At 31.0% G+C, this 18,832-nt stretch overlaps 1 long non-coding RNA gene across 1 annotated transcript in view; it reads left to right on the top strand.

The window, feature by feature from the left end:
- The first annotated feature begins 9,581 nt into the window (after positions 1–9,581).
- LOC142327407 (uncharacterized) overlaps positions 9,582–18,832 on the top strand; it is a 402,205-nt gene continuing 392,954 nt past the window's right edge. Inside the window, exon 1 of the long non-coding RNA XR_012756980.1 lies at positions 9,582–9,623. This is a non-coding gene — a long non-coding RNA (uncharacterized LOC142327407). The remainder of the gene's footprint in view (positions 9,624–18,832) is intronic.

Raw genomic sequence — 18,832 nt, 5'->3', positions numbered from 1 at the left:
ACGATTTTGAAGATAGGCAAAAAATTTTCCGTAAGAAAGGCTGAACCTCGCGTCAGTCGGCTGTTTAATATCTGGAGATAACGCAGTCTGTTGCGGCATTTATTAAAGTAGGTCTGATCAAAATCGCTTATTAGTAATGTTCCGTTCCCGTTCGGGCTAATGACACTCAGAATTACCGAGAGATTATGATCTTTACGGATATTCAGTGACTGAAGCGGGCCCGAGGTACTATTATGGATGGCGTCGTCGGTATTGTTTCGTGTTCCTCTTAGTGGATCAATCTTCCTTCTTGTTACTTTTATTTTTTCTGCCGAGCGGTTTATTTTGGTCATTTGCCGGGTGACCTATTTGTTCCGTGTTGAAGACAAGTGAATAAAACTCTTGTTTTCTATCCGATTTCTGTGCAGAAGTAATTGTCGACAAATAAACGTTATCTTTCAGCACAAAAATACGGAAGTATGAAAGGCTTATTAGAAGAAATAGTTTTTTTTAATGGTTTACATTATTCGTAGGGAAGAATTAGTATTTAGATCTTTGTTGGTAGGTTGATCGTTATATTATTGTGCAACCTTCGGACTAGGACAGAGTCCACGGACAAGAAGCGGGTAAATTCTTAGCCAGATTACACCCGAACGGTATTGAATGTACAGATCTATACACTTTATCGATCTGGGTTTAATGCGTCTACACGCATATCGAGGTACGATGAAAATGGAATCGTTCTTCTGCACCGTTCATCGTGGATAGGTTGCGATTCAGGGAGAAACCATTTTGAAACAAAACATAATATCTTGCAGATTCCTGGGTGCAAGCACCCAGCGGGATTAAAAAATATTTTTACAACGTTATAAAATTATTTCACTCCCATTTTAGAAATATTTAGGAAAATTGGTTTTGTTCTAATGCTTGTAAATGCGACTGGTTAATTCCTCGATATTCCGGTGGAGATAACTTATGCAGCTCATTTGATTCAGGACCTGTAGACATTTGTATCTCATATTCTTATAGAGAAAATAGCTGGCTGTAATCTGGATTTTAAACTGTGTTTCTTCGATGGAAAGGAAACCTTCTGTACACTTCGCCATATAAAAGACGTAATAAAAATAAATTTGAAAAACCTTTTTTACTGGATTGCGGAAAAACTGTTCTAGTTTCAGTTAATATTTCGATTTTTGAACTTATTTTTAAGCTACATGTTCGTCATTTGTTGTTAATTTATAATCGCTCAGTGCTCTAGGATTAAATGTTTTTGTGAGATACCGTTACAAAAATGTTATTGGTGTAATATGTGATCGCCTTTGTTTTTTACACATTCTATATATATATATTCAAATTGTAGCTTACGAGTTATCCAGATCAATTTTTTAAAATGATTTATCTTTAAAAATTGTTTGGTGAATTGTTTTGAACGGGCTGTTACCTCGTCTTATTTACACATTCTTTTATTACGTGGAGTGATTTATTAAGCAGAATCTTTTCTTTTTTTGTAACTTATGACAGTTATTCAAAGAGGTTGATAGTGAAATGTCTTTATTTGTTTAACAGTTTATCATTAATAACAGGTGGATAGTTGTCATCGTTTTAAATTAACGTGTCATCTTTGTATTGTTTTTCTCTGTTTAAATGATTGAGTTGTCAGTAGGATCTGCTTATTATTATTATTATTATTACTATTTTTTTTTTTTTTTTTTTTAATTTTATGAATAGTAATTAAGGGGTAAGATAAATACTTGCAAGTCATATTTTCCATCGACAATTAATTTTTTTAATGATTTTCATTTTTAAAATTTTTTTAAGCTAAGGTAATTAATTAAATGAGACAAAAAGGAATATAATTAAAGTTAAATGTTAAGATACAAAGAAAATATGTACGATTTGAATTTTGTCATTTAGGCAGTGTTTAATAACAATGGTTGGCCTAAAAAAAAATGTCCTTATCCGATGAAAATTGGCGTGAGTCAAGGCAACTTATTTGCGGAAACGGAACGCAAGGATATCGGAAAAATACATATCCTCCTACTCATTGCAGTGCCTGGTCATCAGTCCCTTGCTACTGGTTCCTAATCTTGGACGGATATGTGTTAGCTATTACATATTTGTTTTATTTGTAGCCAGAATTGTGGATTGCGTTCCGGTCCTTACAGATCAATTTGAAACATCATTACGTATGTTATCCTTGGAAGACATTCTGTGTAGTACCTGTAATAGAAATTGGGGAAAAGAAATTCATTTCAATAAGAAATTTTAGTATGTCTACCATTTAGTTTCAGAGAATTAAAATTGTGGTAACGCAATAAAGAAAAAAATAGTGAACTGTTTTAGATGGGCATTCGAAATGAATGACTTTTAAGGAAATACGTTATTGGTAAATTTAGCCTTACTAGTCGTCTTAAAATCCAATTCACTATGCCTTAATATTGATTCCGAAAGGTTTCACTTTTCCATGGAGGAGGCACTTCTACGATTCCATTATAATAAAGAAAAAAACAGCGATGTTTTATTTCTTTTCAATAATTTTGTAAATATTTGCTGCAGATTTAAATAATATATTTGTTATAATCTTCTTTTATGTTTATTTCATTTTTTTAAATTTAGAATTGAAATTCTGCAGAATATGTAATTCCGCCTCTTATAGATTAAATAGATTCTTTATTCAGACTAGAACGTAATTAATTACACGTTGTTCAGAATATGTCAAGAATGTTTATGTTATGTATGTTTATGAATGGTTATCCTTCAACAGTTTCGTAGAAGGATGGAAAGAAACCGTAGAAACATTTTTATCAGAATTCCAAAATTAATGAAAAGAAATAAAAATCGTTATTGTTGATATTAAAAAATTGAAATAATAATCTTGTGAAATAATAGTTATTCGGCCACGTGAAGATTTACTAAATAAATAAAATCGACTCAGAATTAAAAAATAAGTTTAAAGGTGTTTTTAAATAAATATTTCAGTTAATTCATCACCATAAATTAATTAGATATACCGAAAATTCGAGCGCCTAATCAGTTTTATTTGAATTTTATCAATTGAGTTACAAGGTTTCTCTTAAAGAAATATTTTACGTTTAATCTTAATTAAATTGGCCGGAAGACCTTTTAGGTAGTTATACGCTGTTTATTAAAAATAGAAAGCGTCGGATAATAAGGCCCTTTTTTGTATGCCTAATTATTTATGTTACGCGAAAATAATTTATTGTGTAGATTAAAGAAAGTGAATATTTTTATTTTTTAGGGTATTTATAAATTTTTTCATAAATAAATAAAATGTATACATAAGAATTTTTATATTTTGAAAACTCATTTTGGCTTTCTAAAGAGCACAGGAAATGATGTGTTTTATATTGTCATTTTGTGTGTGTGTGTTCTTTTTTATTATTACTCAAAACATTATAAGGTTTTCTTTTCAATCTACGATAATCTTCGTTTTTTCCCGTGAACCCTTCATATGGAAAACCGTTACGTCTACCTCGTAACATCTTTGTAACGGTGTTGAAGTGATGTACGAGCAATGATAATCAAGATTTTTTTTTTAATAGATCGCTAATTTTTACGAAGTTTGATTACGTACAATGCCCTTATGATTAGGATGGTTTTGTCACAGTTCGGGCGGAGCGGTCTCTTTGAATCATTTAAATCTTGCGTCAATCAAAAGACTCATTAGATATGCATTCTTTAACTTCCAACCGGTAAACCTTCTTGTTGTAATATACATTATTTTTCAAACGTAAGTCGGATCCAATAGAATGATACTTAACTGTTTTTATTAGTTCCTTGTTATAGCATGCTGTGTTTAATAGGCTACGTCATTTTAGTTGGGAATTATTTTCATCGTTCGTTAATTTTTCTGTTTTAAGATGTTTGAAAAGAGGATTATTTTAATAAACCTTTTTGTTTTATGAAGATTCATGGTCCGAGCCTAATGAATTGCGAATCGATTCCGTCGTGAAGGTTTTTAAATGTCTTCGTACATTAATGATGTAGTTTATTGCAAACGCACATCTTATTTATACTTTTAGATTATTTGGAAGTTCTTGGAAGCAAACTATTTGCTTGTTTTTATATGGTGACCAGCAATGGACTTCGTAGTAACGGGAAAATAGACCGTGTCGTTGTTATTATTGTTAAACCGTATTACCGGTTTTATTTTTTGTAAATTTATTTGTCGTGTATTTAGGGATATTTTTTTTAATTTTGTTAGTATTTCCTTGAGATATTCTTAACTGCGTTTACGCGTCTAATTTAATTAAGGAATTAGTTTTGTTATGTTTCTGTAGTGTATGTATTTTTCTTGTTATCCGTAGGGTAAAGGAACCGTAGCAACCGTTATGTGATTTTAGCCGAAGCGATCTGACAAAGTTTTTAGAATTTTGATGGAGTCTTTATTGTAATATGACATGATTCATTTAGCAGGCATTTATATAGATTTTTTTTTTATTCATATTGTACAATTTTTAGTTATGTGGTGCCAAAATATTCTTTTCATCTAAAGATCTCCGACCCAAACATTTTTTTTTCCTTTTTACTCATAAATTCTTCGTCTACATTAAATTCATGAGCTACATACCTCAACCGTGTCTGGAATTATCACTTTTACTTATTTTTATTACGCGACCGGTTGACGTCTGAATTTTTCTGTATTTCTAAAATTGTTTTTATCTTTAGTTTAGATAGAAGTCAACTGAACTGTTCATTTTGTCTGCTCTAATGAATTAATTTTGTTAGGCGCATTGTTTTACGCGCGCACATGTATGTATGGTTGATTGTGCAATTATTTTGTAAGTATACATTTCCGTTTTTGGATCATAAATGATTATTTTTTTTTTTAATTTTGTGTATATCTCTTTACAAAAACCTTTAGCTTTGTACACCGGTGTTTATGAAACTTTTTAACGTTGTTTTGACGATTCGCGGTTAAAGTAAACATTGTGTCTAATAACTGTTTTTTTTGTTTTTTATTATTATTGGCCAACGAAGTAAAAAAATATAAACTATTGTTTTATTTTAAAGCTATTAATAACAGTTACTTATCAGCTCGTTTTTTTTCTTGTGCGATGAGTTTTTGTTGTCCGTGAAAAGCCCGACCGAGATTCGAACTCAAAACATTTCGGAAGAAAGGTATCGTTCACCAACCGAACAGTATCTTGAAAATATTTTCATAATTCGTAAAAGAAAATGCCAGTAAAGTTTTCAAGAAAAGTATATATTAAGACAGCTGTATTGCTGTTTACAATGGATTTTCTTTAACGCCTGATTTATTTGAGATTATTTTTATTTTTCTGGTAAATCTGATTCGTTTTAGAACTTAAATTCCTGCGAGTTTTGCGTCTTTGTCCGTTTATGTAGTAAAAATAAAAATTTACGGTTAAAGCGGGAGATTTTATAATAAACAGATTATCGTGTTTAATTTTTACTCATTATCATAACATAAGAAAAACACGAAAGAATTTATTAAAATTTGATTTTTACTTACAGCATCACAACAATTCCAACAATTTTCTCTGTCACTCCGTTTGTTTTGCTTTTTTACTTAGAAATAGTTACAATGATATATTGTGTGGATAATTTAATGAGGGTCTGCGGTTGTTTTGTTTTTTTTGTCAAGCGGTTTAGGGGTGGGTGGTCTTGAAATTTATTCTCGAAGGCCCGTGTGTTTTGGATAAAAACAGAGAGCAGGTGAGACTAAAGTTTATTTTGTTATGTAAAAAAAAAAAGTAGATAACTAGGAGGGTGTCCTGACTTAACCGGGGCAAGACTTGTCTGGAGACATATGGAAGTTTGACCGGCCGGCCGGTATCTTGTTACTACTAGTACTGACAGACGCATGCATTGTCGCGCCTGCTAGCTTAACCTATGCTGCGGTTCTAGTTAAGGCACCTGCTTACGATCGCATTACACTATTACGTATCAGTGTAAAATATTTTTTATATTATTGTAAAAATTTCAGTTTAATAATATAAAATACTGTTAAATTGCAATTTCATTTTGATGTAGCATAAAATTATGTAAACAAAACTGAAATTTAATTTTTCCTCGGTTAAATTAAAATTTCTAAACATATTTGTTTTCGTTATTGGATGTATTTCAGTAATAATGAGAATTACACTTTCTTTACTTAATAGAAACTAATTGCATCTACTTACTGGAATTTGTTTAATTAAATGTAACTTTTCAAACCATAAGGTTTGTCATGGCGTATAGTTAAAAAAAGAACAGTACTGAACACAATTTAAGATGAATAAAATTTTTTGTAACGTATTCCTGTATTACACTATGAGTTCTCTTTTGTTCTGTGTAGTTCTAATTGCTGTTTTACAAGGGTGTACCTTATCCTGATTGATTGATTACACTGATAAACATAATTTTCGTTTCCTACCATGCTTACATGATTTTAATCTGTTTTTTGATGCTGAAAACGAATGTGAACTCAGAATCCTTCTATCGCCCACCATTTTTGAAACAATTTAGTTAAGGATTTTTTTTTAATTTTTCAGCGTATAGTTAGCATTTTAAGTTCCTGTATTGTATTTTGTTAGCTCATTTTTTATTGTTTAACTTTATTTACATAATTTGTAAGCTATAAATAAATAATACTAGACAAAGAAGTAAATCATATCGTAGTCACATATGTACCTATGGTTTGGCGTGAACCAAAGGATCATGTAACCGATTGTTATTTGGTCAACAAGTGTATATGGAATTTCTTAAAAAACTAAACATACTGTAAAAATATCCTTCATTGCAATCTGCAATCAGGCCTGTACTTCACAGTGAAATTATTCCAGTTCCTGAACCACCTATGAATGTATGTTTCGAAAGCAACAATGAAGAATCAGGCAGTACTGAAGAACAGTGATTTTGATTTTGAATTATCCTTCAATAAGCCACATCTTATATCACAAGATGAATTAAACGACTTGGTTAGGGATTTAAATTTATCAAAAAATCAAGCTGAACTATTAGGATCAAGACTGCAAGGTTGGAATTTACTTCAAAAAAATACAAAAACTTCGGGCTTTCGGAAATAATTTGGTTTGTTGCACAAATATTGATGACCATATGTTGCACGTAGTACAAGTTCATAAACCTGAGGACTGGCGGTTTTTCATAGACTCGTCGAAGTATAGTTTAAAAGTGGTTCTGCTACACAACGGTAACAAATATCCTTCGATACCAATCGCTTATGGTATTAATTTGAAAGAGACATACGATGTGATGTTTTCTTCAAAAAATAAATTATAAAAAACAGCTGGAACATATGTAGCGATTTGAAAGTCATAACTATTTCGATAGATATGCAGTTAGGCCATACTAAGTACATGTCTTGGTAATGAGACAACCGAACTAGGGATAAACATTATCTTACCAAAGAATGGAAGAAACGAGACCAATTAATTCCAAATGGGAAAAATATTATTCATGAGCCTTTAGTTGAAACCAAAAAAAAAAAAATTTACCCCCTTTCAATATCAAGCTAGGATAATGAAAAATTTTATAAAAGCAATGAAGAAGGATAGTCCCGGATTTTTGTACATCAGGCAGAAATTTCCGAATGTAAGTGAAGGAAAAATTAAATAAAGAATGTTTGTTTGTACTCAAATAAGAAAGTTGGTCAAAGATTATGTATTTAACTCATTGTTAAATAATGTAGAAAATGAAGCTCAAGCATCTCAAAAAAAATCCGACACACCACGATATTGTTAGTAAACTTCTTACTTCATACAGAGCTATGGGATGTAGTGTGTCTTTGAAAATACATTTGCTCCACTCACAGGCTGGATTTTTCCCGGACAACCTCGAAGACGAAAGTGACGAACAAAGTGATGAATGTTTCCACCAAGACATTTTGGTGATTGAAAGCCGCTATAAAGGGAAATCTAATATTAACATGCTAGCCGACTACTGTTGGACATTCATTCGGGATGTGCCTGAGTCTATTTATAAAAGAAAGTATCAGCGAAATCATTCAACACAGGTATGGCCATGCAAATTAACAATTTTACAGATTTTAGCTATATTTTCCCTTAATTTTTTTTGAAGCGGTAATTTATTTAAAACTAAGGGTGATAGAAAACTTCTATTTACAGATCTGTAATGTGCGCAAATAAGCAATTCAAGAAATCGTAACTCACGTAAAGAAACATTACAAATTTTTTTTTTTGTCTATCAGTGTTATTAATGTGATTATTTTTGTTAGATTTTGTGTTATAAAATTCTACAAGATGCAATACTTAAACAGATTTTATATTTAATTTTTATTTATATGTTATTCTGGAGGCTCCTGTACGTAAAGCTCTAGATTCGGGGCTCGTAAAAAGTTGCGTTCCATATTCGTGTAATGAATCCACCTGTAGCTTGCTCTATCCGCGGATCGTTAGGCCTGAATTTTTTAACAATATCGAAAAGCCAGTGGCGTTAAAATGTAATTGATTTGGCCGATCCTCGAATATACATCTCCCGCACGGGAGTTTTTATGATTTTAACGATTTTAATGCTTTGTAATATTTTTATTAGAAGTGGCATACTTTTCATACGAAAGACGTGTTATTTAATTTTTTTTTATCATAATTAAGTTTATCGTTGTTTTTTTGTGAAATATAGCGTTGTTGAAGATTCAACGCTAAAAAATTCTTGATTTTTTTTGTTCTAAAAGAAAAAATTCAGTCGATTTTTTTTTTGTTGAACTTAACGAAAAAATAAGTTATTCTGAAAAAACAAAAGGGATTTGTAAACTCTTCAATATACCTGTAAAAGTAAACAACTAGAAAGTAAACAAGAAAAGTAAAGTAAGTAAGAAAACAAGTAAAGTAAACAAGAAAACTACTTTGCCAAGTAGTTTTCTTGGCAAATTGTTAACAAATAGTTGTATTAGTATAAAAAAACATTAAAAATGAGAAACTAAATCTAAACCTTTTGTTATTTAAAATCGTGAATGGTATATCAATCTCTAAGTCGACAATAAAATGAATCGGCTATACAAGTTGTTAGAGGATATTTAAATAATGCTATTTTAATGTTTTAAAATCTATTGAGAAACAAATCATCGGAAAGCAAATTCAAATTTTGATTAAATAGTCCTACATAATTTCATTTTTAATTCTTCTTACATGTGCACGCATTTTATTTGTTCAAAAATAATTTCATTTATTTATTGGCGCCAATTAAATTGCATAACATTAAACATAAGCTCGTAGTTATATGAGCTTAGTCATATGTTAATATGACACTTTATTTCTTTTTATTTTATTTCATTTTATTTCTTTAAAACACATTTTCAGATTATATGTATGCACGAAACAAAATTAATATTTAGGATAAAAATAAAATTTAGTTATCATGAAAATATACCAATTTCGGTTTAAATAAAACTCAAAAGAAGAATAATTTGGAGGTTCCCGTATAAAATCTATTCCTCAAAAAAACCAAAACATTCGACAACCGAATACGGCGATTAAATTTCTTTTTTTTAGAATTTAGATAAACTGCGATAAACATTTAGGATTAACAAAGTTATTTATCATTGTTTTATTTTGCAACGAAGTGACTTCTAATTTTTCCAATGTTTTTCTTTTGTTTCAGGTACGATCACAGTCTCATTTCTTGTTCCTGTACCAAATCTTGTAAGTTAATGTTTAAATAGTCATCGTGTTTTTAATTACTTACTCTAAATAAAATATTATCTTTCAATAACAAACAATACTGTAGGTCTAATTAATTTTGGTTTGTTTTTTACCGATACGGTACTTAAATGTAACAGTATTTTTATCAGTCGATCTTTTGTATAGTAAGCCGGCGGTTATCCTGTGCACTTTGGCCTTTAGCCTTATTGTACAGCGACCGGTTAGGAATTCGGGTTAACAGCCCGCCGCCGAATCGCAATAAAGGTGTCTGTCTTACAAGTCTCTGGAGCTTGGAGTTGATCTACATCCATAGTATCGGAAACTGTGGAGAAGGGAAAAAGGACAACCTTACTGCGGACAGAATAATGCCATCCGCAAGATACGCGTAGCTTACGGCATCCTTTAAGAAGAAGGGGCCCATTCTCCCCTTCTCAAGTTCTTATAAAGTTATGAGCTTTTTATACAGATGAGAATGATTAGTGATTCTGAATCGATCGACTTATATATATGCTACAACAAATACCTGCTGTTACTTCTCCAAATTAAAGACATTCGATAATAGAGACCCTGTTATAATGCGTGCCCTGATTCTAATTTTCAAAAACAGGTTGGTTTAAGTTTTCCTTTAAGGGACAATTATTTCAAAAATTATACTCATTTTAACAACTTTACTGACGTTTATCTTAAAAAAAGTCTTCTCCAGTGTGTCTATTTTGGTATTTGATTTGTTTTCTACTAAAGTAATTTTTTTTTTTTTAAGCAAAAAAAGATAACTTACGTCGAAAGGTTATAATTTTTTTAAATATGTGGTGATTTTTCAAATTATTAAATTGGAATTCGGATTTACTTAAAAGTTAACCAGTAAATTGCAATAATTGTCCTTTAACGATAACTGGGATTGAATAAGATTGCTTTGAGAAAAATGTACTTTTCTTGAGGTAGCAGGTTACGTTACGTTGGCAGACAAAGGTTTTCATCTGTATACTGAAAAATAATCCGAATATTAATTCCTACTTAAAGTTTTGCTGAAATCCGTACTTACGTCATATTGAGTTCTTTCGTAATACGTTATACATAAGCAGTACTAAATGGTCGGTAGTAATTCATTTTATCCCTTATTATGAAAAGTGAACTCTGGTTTTTGGCTAGACGCCTGCTCCTTAAATCGTTCGGACTTGTAGAATTACATCGTCCTCGGTGTTAATGTAATTTGAATATGAAGTATTTATCGAGTAAATGAGCAGTGATATTTGTAATCCCTGCTCATATCTACACAAATATACTTAAGTGAAGTAAAAGTTATGCGAAGCTGTAGTAAATATTTTAAAGTTGCATCTTTCAATTCTGTATAAGTAAAACGTTTTGTATTAATTATTTTTACGGAACTGGAATAATTTTTTTAATTTTTTGATTGTTTAAACCGTAAGTGAATGTTTTTTTGTTCTTCAAGTGTAATTTATTTTTCCTTATAGTTATAAATAAAATATGGACTTCTGTAATTTTTAAGTAACCTTATTCCTCGCTAAATGGAAATATATGATTTAATTTCCTGCGATTAATACAATAAATGAAATAAGTAACATATGACGTCAGTCGTTATTTTGTTAATTAGTTGTAATTGTAGCTGTATTTATATCACCCACCGGCTTGGTCTTGCGGTGAACGCGTCTTCCCAAATCAGCTGTTATGGAAATCGAGAGTTCCAGCGTTTAAGTTCTAGTAAAGTCAGTTATTTTTACGCGGATTTGAATAGTAGATCGTGGATACCGGTGTTCTTTGGTGGTTGGGTTTCAATTAACTACAATTCTCAGGAGCGGTCGAACTGAGACTGTACAAGACTGCACTTCATTTACACTCGTACATATCATCCTCATTCATTCTCTGAAATTATACCTGAACCGTAATTACTGGAGGCTAAACAGGAAAAAGAAAAGCTGTATTTATATCAGTCTGAAGAATCTGAATAAAACATTTAATTATACAGGATTTATCTGAATATATAAACGCCTAATTTGTTAAGCAATCTAAGTTGAAATGTTTATTTTTTAAAGTTTATATTTACATATAGGTCTTATTTATTTATAATTTTCCAATATTTACAATTTAATATCCTCATTCGTTATTACTGTAAAGAGTTGTAAAGCCTTAACATCGTCGACCAGGCGTGGAAAGTATTGAATGTTATGAACTAAGGATCGGTTCTTTTCCTTCTCAGAAACATATACTAGCTAAACATGCGTATTGGATGATAGTTTCTGATGATTTATCCCAGACTACCGTGTACGCGATATACAGAGTGATCATAAATTATTCAGCGCATTTTAGGTGTTAATAAAAAAATAACGAAGCAATTTACTAACGTACATGTTTTATTACTGACAAGGCATTTCAAAACGTTTTGTTTATTATTTCAAACAAGATCCACATGAGCACCTTTTGTGGCGCGTAAATTATCGAGATGATATTCAATTTCACGCCACATATTACGAAAATATTTGGAATTATTCCATTAATTAAACCTTCGATTTTTCTTTTTAGTTCATTGATGTTGACAACCTTCGTTACATTCTTCCTGTTTTTGAGGGTACCCACCCCCTCCAAAGAAAGAAATCGAGAAGCGTAACGAGGCGGCCAGGGGATTCGGTCCATCACGGCCAATCCAACGTCGAGGAAATTGTTCATTTAGATAGTCCCTAACATGTAAACTCCAGTGTAGTGGTGTGCCATTTATAGAAGTAAACTTTCCGACGTTCAGTTTGTGGTACTATATACTTTTATAATATATCTAGATTACTAGCGCTAGTAACCGTAGGCTGAGCCGAAAAGAATGGTCCGATCACTTCATAAGCTATCGAGCACATCAAACGTTAATTTTCGGGCTATCATGTTATGTTTGTCGAACGGTTCTCGCTATCCCAAAACCGACAATTAAGACGGTTAAAGTGATCAGAAACTTGGAAAGTAGGTTCGTTAAAAAAAAATACTTAAAACACATTATCTTCCTTCTTTTTATCGAGAATGTCTACGGCAAAATTGTAACGGGTGGTTTTTCGATATCTTCAATTGCATGCTCCGACTGAATTTTGTATGCGTGAAGTTTTCGGCGTGTTTGTAGAACGTCACGTTTGTCGACTCCGGTAATTTCAGTTCTAAACCCGACTCGATTTACCAGGATTTCTCTTACTCGATCCACAACTTTCTCCCGCCTCCGAGCGGGAGCAGACCTGCCTGCGTAATAAAGTCTTTATTAGAAGGAGGATGACGTCCTTACTGTAAACGAAAATTAATTAATTGTAGTTGCTTAAATGAAAAGTAAAGTATTTGCGTCTACGAACAGTAATAAAAATTCGCTTTCATGAAACCATCCGCTTTCAATGTACGCACATTTCTTCCTCCTTGACGGTAGCCATTGCTCAACTGAAGATCCCCCCTGTTGTTACATCGCACTGGCCTGTTCATTTAAGGTCATCAGTATCTCTAGTACCTACCCTAATGTTATAAAAAAATCAACGTGTACTAACTTGTTTTGTCCATTTTTTATTAACCGTTAAAATGCACCGAATAGTTTAAATTTATTCTGTTGAAGCCATTCGGTGACGGTATATATCCGATTTAGTTAGTGTAAAGTTATTTAAAAGATAGTGGGAAATTTAGTGCGACTGAATTATTTGAGAAATTTTTCAACAATTTTAATTGGGAATTTATTATTTGAATCTGTTAGTCGTTTTGGTGTGAAAAATTAATTGGTGGTTTTTAAAATATGCCACGTTAATTTATGTTTGGACATTATTTATATATTCCTCTTCCAATGTTTTATCGATAATAAAATTACTTTTAATACGCCTCGAACGTTATTTTAATTGATGATACTTTCAAACTACTTATAGTAATATAATTTATTGATTAAGCCTTAAGTCTTTGCTATTTTTCAATTTAAAAAATGTCCTAGCCGATATTATTTAAAGTAATCGAATTTATTTTGTTAACAACAAACACACAAACAGTTACATCATTAGTGGTTCTTTTTCCTTCTCTCTGAAGCAAGAAAAAAGAAAAATAGGTTTGTGTGAAATGTCTTACCTTTTCTGGAAGCTAAACCTTTGAAGAATAATATAATTAATTAGAAGCTCTATATATATATTTTTTTTTAATTTTCTTCCCAGTTTATTTCGGCTAATAACAAAGCGGTTTTACATCAAAGATATTCCGGTAGATTTGCTGAAATTTAATTCGATTTATATTGACAAAAATATTTGTAAATATTTCTCAGCCGGTAAAATTGCTTATAAATTCTTAAAACATGTAATTCCTGCTTTATGGATCGTTTTAGGCTATTATATAATTCCAAATTAAATTATTAAGAATTTTTTTTTTGTGTCTTATCTGTGATGATTATCGAATATTTATTCTATATTCTAGTGTTATCATTTGTTAAAAAGTATAATAAATAAGAGGGCCGCTATAGTTATTTTATTTTGTATTCTCCAATTATAACGGAACTAAATTAGCATTTCTTTATTGCCACCTGCGGTCTAGAATGTATGTGTTTGTTAATTCTTTACAATTTTTCACAAGTTCGTTTGCCTGCTGTTATTTATCACCGAGCTTGTTTAAAATAATTATTATTTTGTATATTTAATTTCGCGCCGATAAAATAGATCGTTTTATTTATTTATTTATTTATTTTTTTACTTCATTATTATTTAGCAAACTTTCGCATTGTATTTAACGAATAATAACGATAGTTCTTTTAATAATAAGTTAACGAACACCAGAAGTCATCTCAAGAACCGCAATGTTTTATCGTGTTATTTGCTTTTAAAATGAAATGGATTCTATATATTTATTATATGTATTTTAATTTCGGTACTATCCGAGGAAGATCGGTTCGATATATGAATACGCGACGCGTGCGCCTCGAACTTTTGTCATCGCAGCTGTATATTACACTGTGGTAGGCTTAACTTCCTGCAATAATTTTCTTTGTCTCCTATTAAAATATTTACAAATTACAGTTGTATGTTAGTTTTGTGGTTTTCGATATTTTGTTTGTAAAATTTTATCTATTATTATATTCAGGATTTCAGAAAAGCAATACTTAAGTTTTGTTGTACATTTGTCTATTATTTTCCCTTTTTTTCATAAAAAAATTTCCAAAAATCAGTTTATTATTTTTTAAATAAAATTTTGGATTAAAAACATAAAATATTTAAAAAATGAACGGTACGTTTTCAATCTCGGTCACCAGTATAAAAGAACATATATTCGTGATTGAGATGGTAAAACATACCTCTGCATATTTTCATTTTTTCATCTTTTATTACTATTTTCAGCTGAAACAAGGATCGTTTCATAATTCCATAGACATAAACACTTTCAAAATCGTTGAAATTAATAAAATCTTTCTTCCTTATATATATGTACTACCGTCCCCGATGCAGCTTCGCCCGCTCTGTATAGTTACTTGCGTTTCCCATCGCTGTAAAAATTTTTATTTTATGTTTTTTTAATAAAATAACCGGTGTCAAATACAACCGGTCGCGTCGCACATACAGTAACAGTGGCAGTGTCTGTGTTTGTTGAACCACCTCACTGTACACCGTCGCACCCCTTAAAAAATCGAAATTCAAAAAACCCAAAAATGGTTTTGTTTATTTATTTGAAGAATATTTGCAAGCCCAGATCTAATGAATATCTCGTTTAATACAGTCGTAAATGGAGAAAATTTACAATCATTGCTCAAAATTTGTTTACCTTTCTTCGTTCCTTTCAAGGTCGAATTTAAAAAATCTAAAAAATTGGTTTTTAGAAATTCATATGAAGATTACACACGCCAAAAATCATTTGATATCTTAATCTGTTACTTAAAAATTAAAAAAAATAATCAGTTTTCAATAAAAAATAAAAATCCATTTTAGTCCTTTAAACTAGAAATTTCAAAAAATCTATAAATCAGTTTTTACATGTTCACATAAAGATAACGATCCCCAAACAAACATCAAGTTTATATTTTCTTGTGTTACCGAGAAATTAAAAAAAAATTAATCCATTTTTACCCTTTCAACACGGAATTTCGAAAAATCGAGAAATTGGTTTTTAGATATTCACATGAAGATTACACACAACAAAAATCAAATTAATATCTTCATTTTTTACCGAGAAATTACAAAAATAACCGCGTTTTAAACAAAATTCAAAATCCATTTTACCCTTTAAACTCGGAATTTCAAAAATTCCTTTCTTACTACTGTGTAATTACACCGTAGAAGAAAGAGTATACAAATTTTTATCAATTTATCTTGTATATTTTTTTCTGAGTATTGATTATGAATGGCTCTTGACATATTGTTTTAAATATATAGAAATGTTTGTGTTCATGCCGCACTAGGCGGCAAACGTTAATTTTCATTAACGTTTGAAGAAAAGTACAGTGTTTTTTACGTTTTGAGGTATGAGGATGTCATTATGTCTTTAATAATGTATATAATTTCCTTATATACATATATATGTGTGTGTGTATGTATGCCTATGTATAAAGTTTGTGGCTCGAAAATTTCCAAAAATATTAGAACAATTTCATTGAAATTTAGATATGCTAAATTAGTGTATCTGAAGTTGTGCATTTGAAAATTTGATGAAAATTGGTTGAGTGGTTCTTCAATTACGCTCAATTTAATGTCGATATATGTACTGAGTCACAACGGTGAGTTAGTTTAAACTTGACGCGTTTGTGTAGGGTTTGAATCCAACGTATGTAGTGCGTTGTACTCTAGAAAATCAACGCTTTTCTAACTGCGAAACCGGGAGAGAAGTAGGAATTATTAAATTATTATATATTTTCTTGTTACATTATATTTTTTAATATTTTTTATTTTCTGAAAGTAACATTAATGTCGGGAAATAAATTAAAAATGATTGAATATTACTGGAAAGTCGTCAATCATTAAAAATTATCTGGTAATCCTTTTTTAAAAAATCGATTTTTACTATTTCATAAAACCGGTTTAGTTCTCCAAGTAGCTTTGTTGATATGAAATTATAGATTTAAATGACATATTCATAGACACATTAGCATTTATCTTTAAATGCAAAAGTCTTTGTTAGTTGCACCTAAATTTTTGATGATTTATGATTATCAATCGTAGAAGTGCGGAGAAAGTAGTTAAAAAAGACGAAAGGAATTTTTTTGCTCGGTTAAATTTAAACCTATCAGAGAAATAAAACTTCTGAATGAGCTGCGTAGAAGATGGTTGAAGAGATTCTCTTCTATTCGCTTCGGTGTAGAAAGTCAAACACTGGAAACCGAAATACTTTGTCTTTTCCCTCCGGGTAACTTTTATCGGGTAAACTTTTCTAGAGGTTCTCTTCGATTAGTGCGGAACATCCACAACGGTCTGAGTTTCTCTTGATTTCGCTGTAGGGGGCGAAAATCTTAAAACAGATCGTCGGTTAATCAAATAATTGATTTCCTTTGCTGCGATCAATATAATGAACAGTAATTACGAACTTATAATGGAACTTATAATTTTTTTTTTCGTTCTTTTCCTCTATAGCTATATTTAGTTGTTTCAGATTAATCTTTGGAGGTTTATTAGGATGATCCTGAAGAAACTCCTTATCTTAGAGCGGCTGATTCCCAAAGAAACGACTAGCGTTTCGCCTGATCTAATTTCATTTCCTTATTTATGTTAGTTAATTTTTCAAAATTCATTTTCAAGAAGTAGGGCTTCATACATAATTACTAATCTTTGCAGGTAAATTTCAAATTTTTTTCAAAAAAAAATTACTACATATTGGATTACTTCTCGCTAAATTCTATTTCTAATGAATGAACTTTTTTGTAGATAATTTATTTACTGCGAAAGCTGTAAGCTTGTGGGAATATGGAATGGAAATTTTTAATCCCTGACCAGGATTCGAATTCGGGACCTTCCTGATGAAAAGCTGGGTGCTTACACTCCGTCATGAATTTATACTTGCTCATCTCAATTGTAATTACTTCTTTCAAAACATTGGTATCTTGTTTTGTTTTTTTTCAAGTTTGTTGTAGTGTTCGCAAGGCTTATCCGCTGTTAGACTTAATCGTAACGTAAAATTCAGTGATCGTTGATTGATTAAAATTCTATTATTTATTTTTAATATTGATTGATCATACGTATTCCTTTTTTAAAATTCCTAATTACAAATAAAAATGTAAATAAATCAGTTTTTTTGAGCGCGTAAATGTATTGAGATTCGAACTCGGTACATTCTGTAGAAGGTTAAGACGATAACATACCGCTTAAGAAGTTAGCCTTGTGTGGTTGGTTAATTGTTTTCTTTAACGTTATACAATTGTATATAATTTTCTGAAAAGTATCATATATTTTAAAAAATAAGTTATAAAAATATTTCTTAGTTGATGTTATAGTAAATAAAAGATTGTTCTAAAATCATTAAGATATGTATATTTTTTAAAAAAATAACCCGTTTGATAATAAGATGTGATAATACGGTTACATATTTTTTTAAAGAAATATTTTTGGGTAATAAATGTTCTTATATGTGTAATCCGTAGCGTTTTATTTTATGTTTGTATGTAATTTCATTTTGTGTTATTGAAACGATCAGATATGAATAGCGAAGGAATTTGTAATAACATGATCTAGTGAGGGCGAAGCGGTAAAGAACTCGAGGTAGTAAAAGTCTGGAGAACTGGTAGCAGTGGTAGCTGGCAGAAGCAATGCGACTTGCCTCCTCAACTGCCAGCCACGTTTGCGACTTCAACTACGGCGGTCGTCCGGTTATAGTCGTTGCTTCGTGTGTATATATATATACAAAGCGAGTCCTGGTACTGTTTATACGTATGTATATATGCATGTATATATGTATGTATGTAGGCGTTATCATGCTGTAACAATCGTACACAATAATTCACATAGACTGCCGCTTCACCGGACAGCACTACACCAGATATCATAATGTATGTCCAACCCTTCTATACTGAATTGTATGTAAAATGCATTGTGCGTCAGTATCACCGATCGCCCCTCTTCCTCTTAGAAATAACCCTCGTTTTACCTCGCCACGCTAATCATTGCATTTGTCACTAACCTATACCTATATGGTATTAAAGAAATATACTCGTGTATGTACCGTAGTCGCCAAGGTACACTACTAACAACTCGCCTCGACCTGCCTCATAATACAATATGTCCATTCTCCTTCTA

Source organism: Lycorma delicatula, chromosome 7 (assembly GCF_047948215.1).
Source record: "Lycorma delicatula isolate Av1 chromosome 7, ASM4794821v1, whole genome shotgun sequence".
In the NCBI taxonomy this organism is placed as follows: domain Eukaryota; kingdom Metazoa; phylum Arthropoda; class Insecta; order Hemiptera; family Fulgoridae; genus Lycorma; species Lycorma delicatula.
This window is presented reverse-complemented; position numbering and strand designations above follow the sequence as displayed.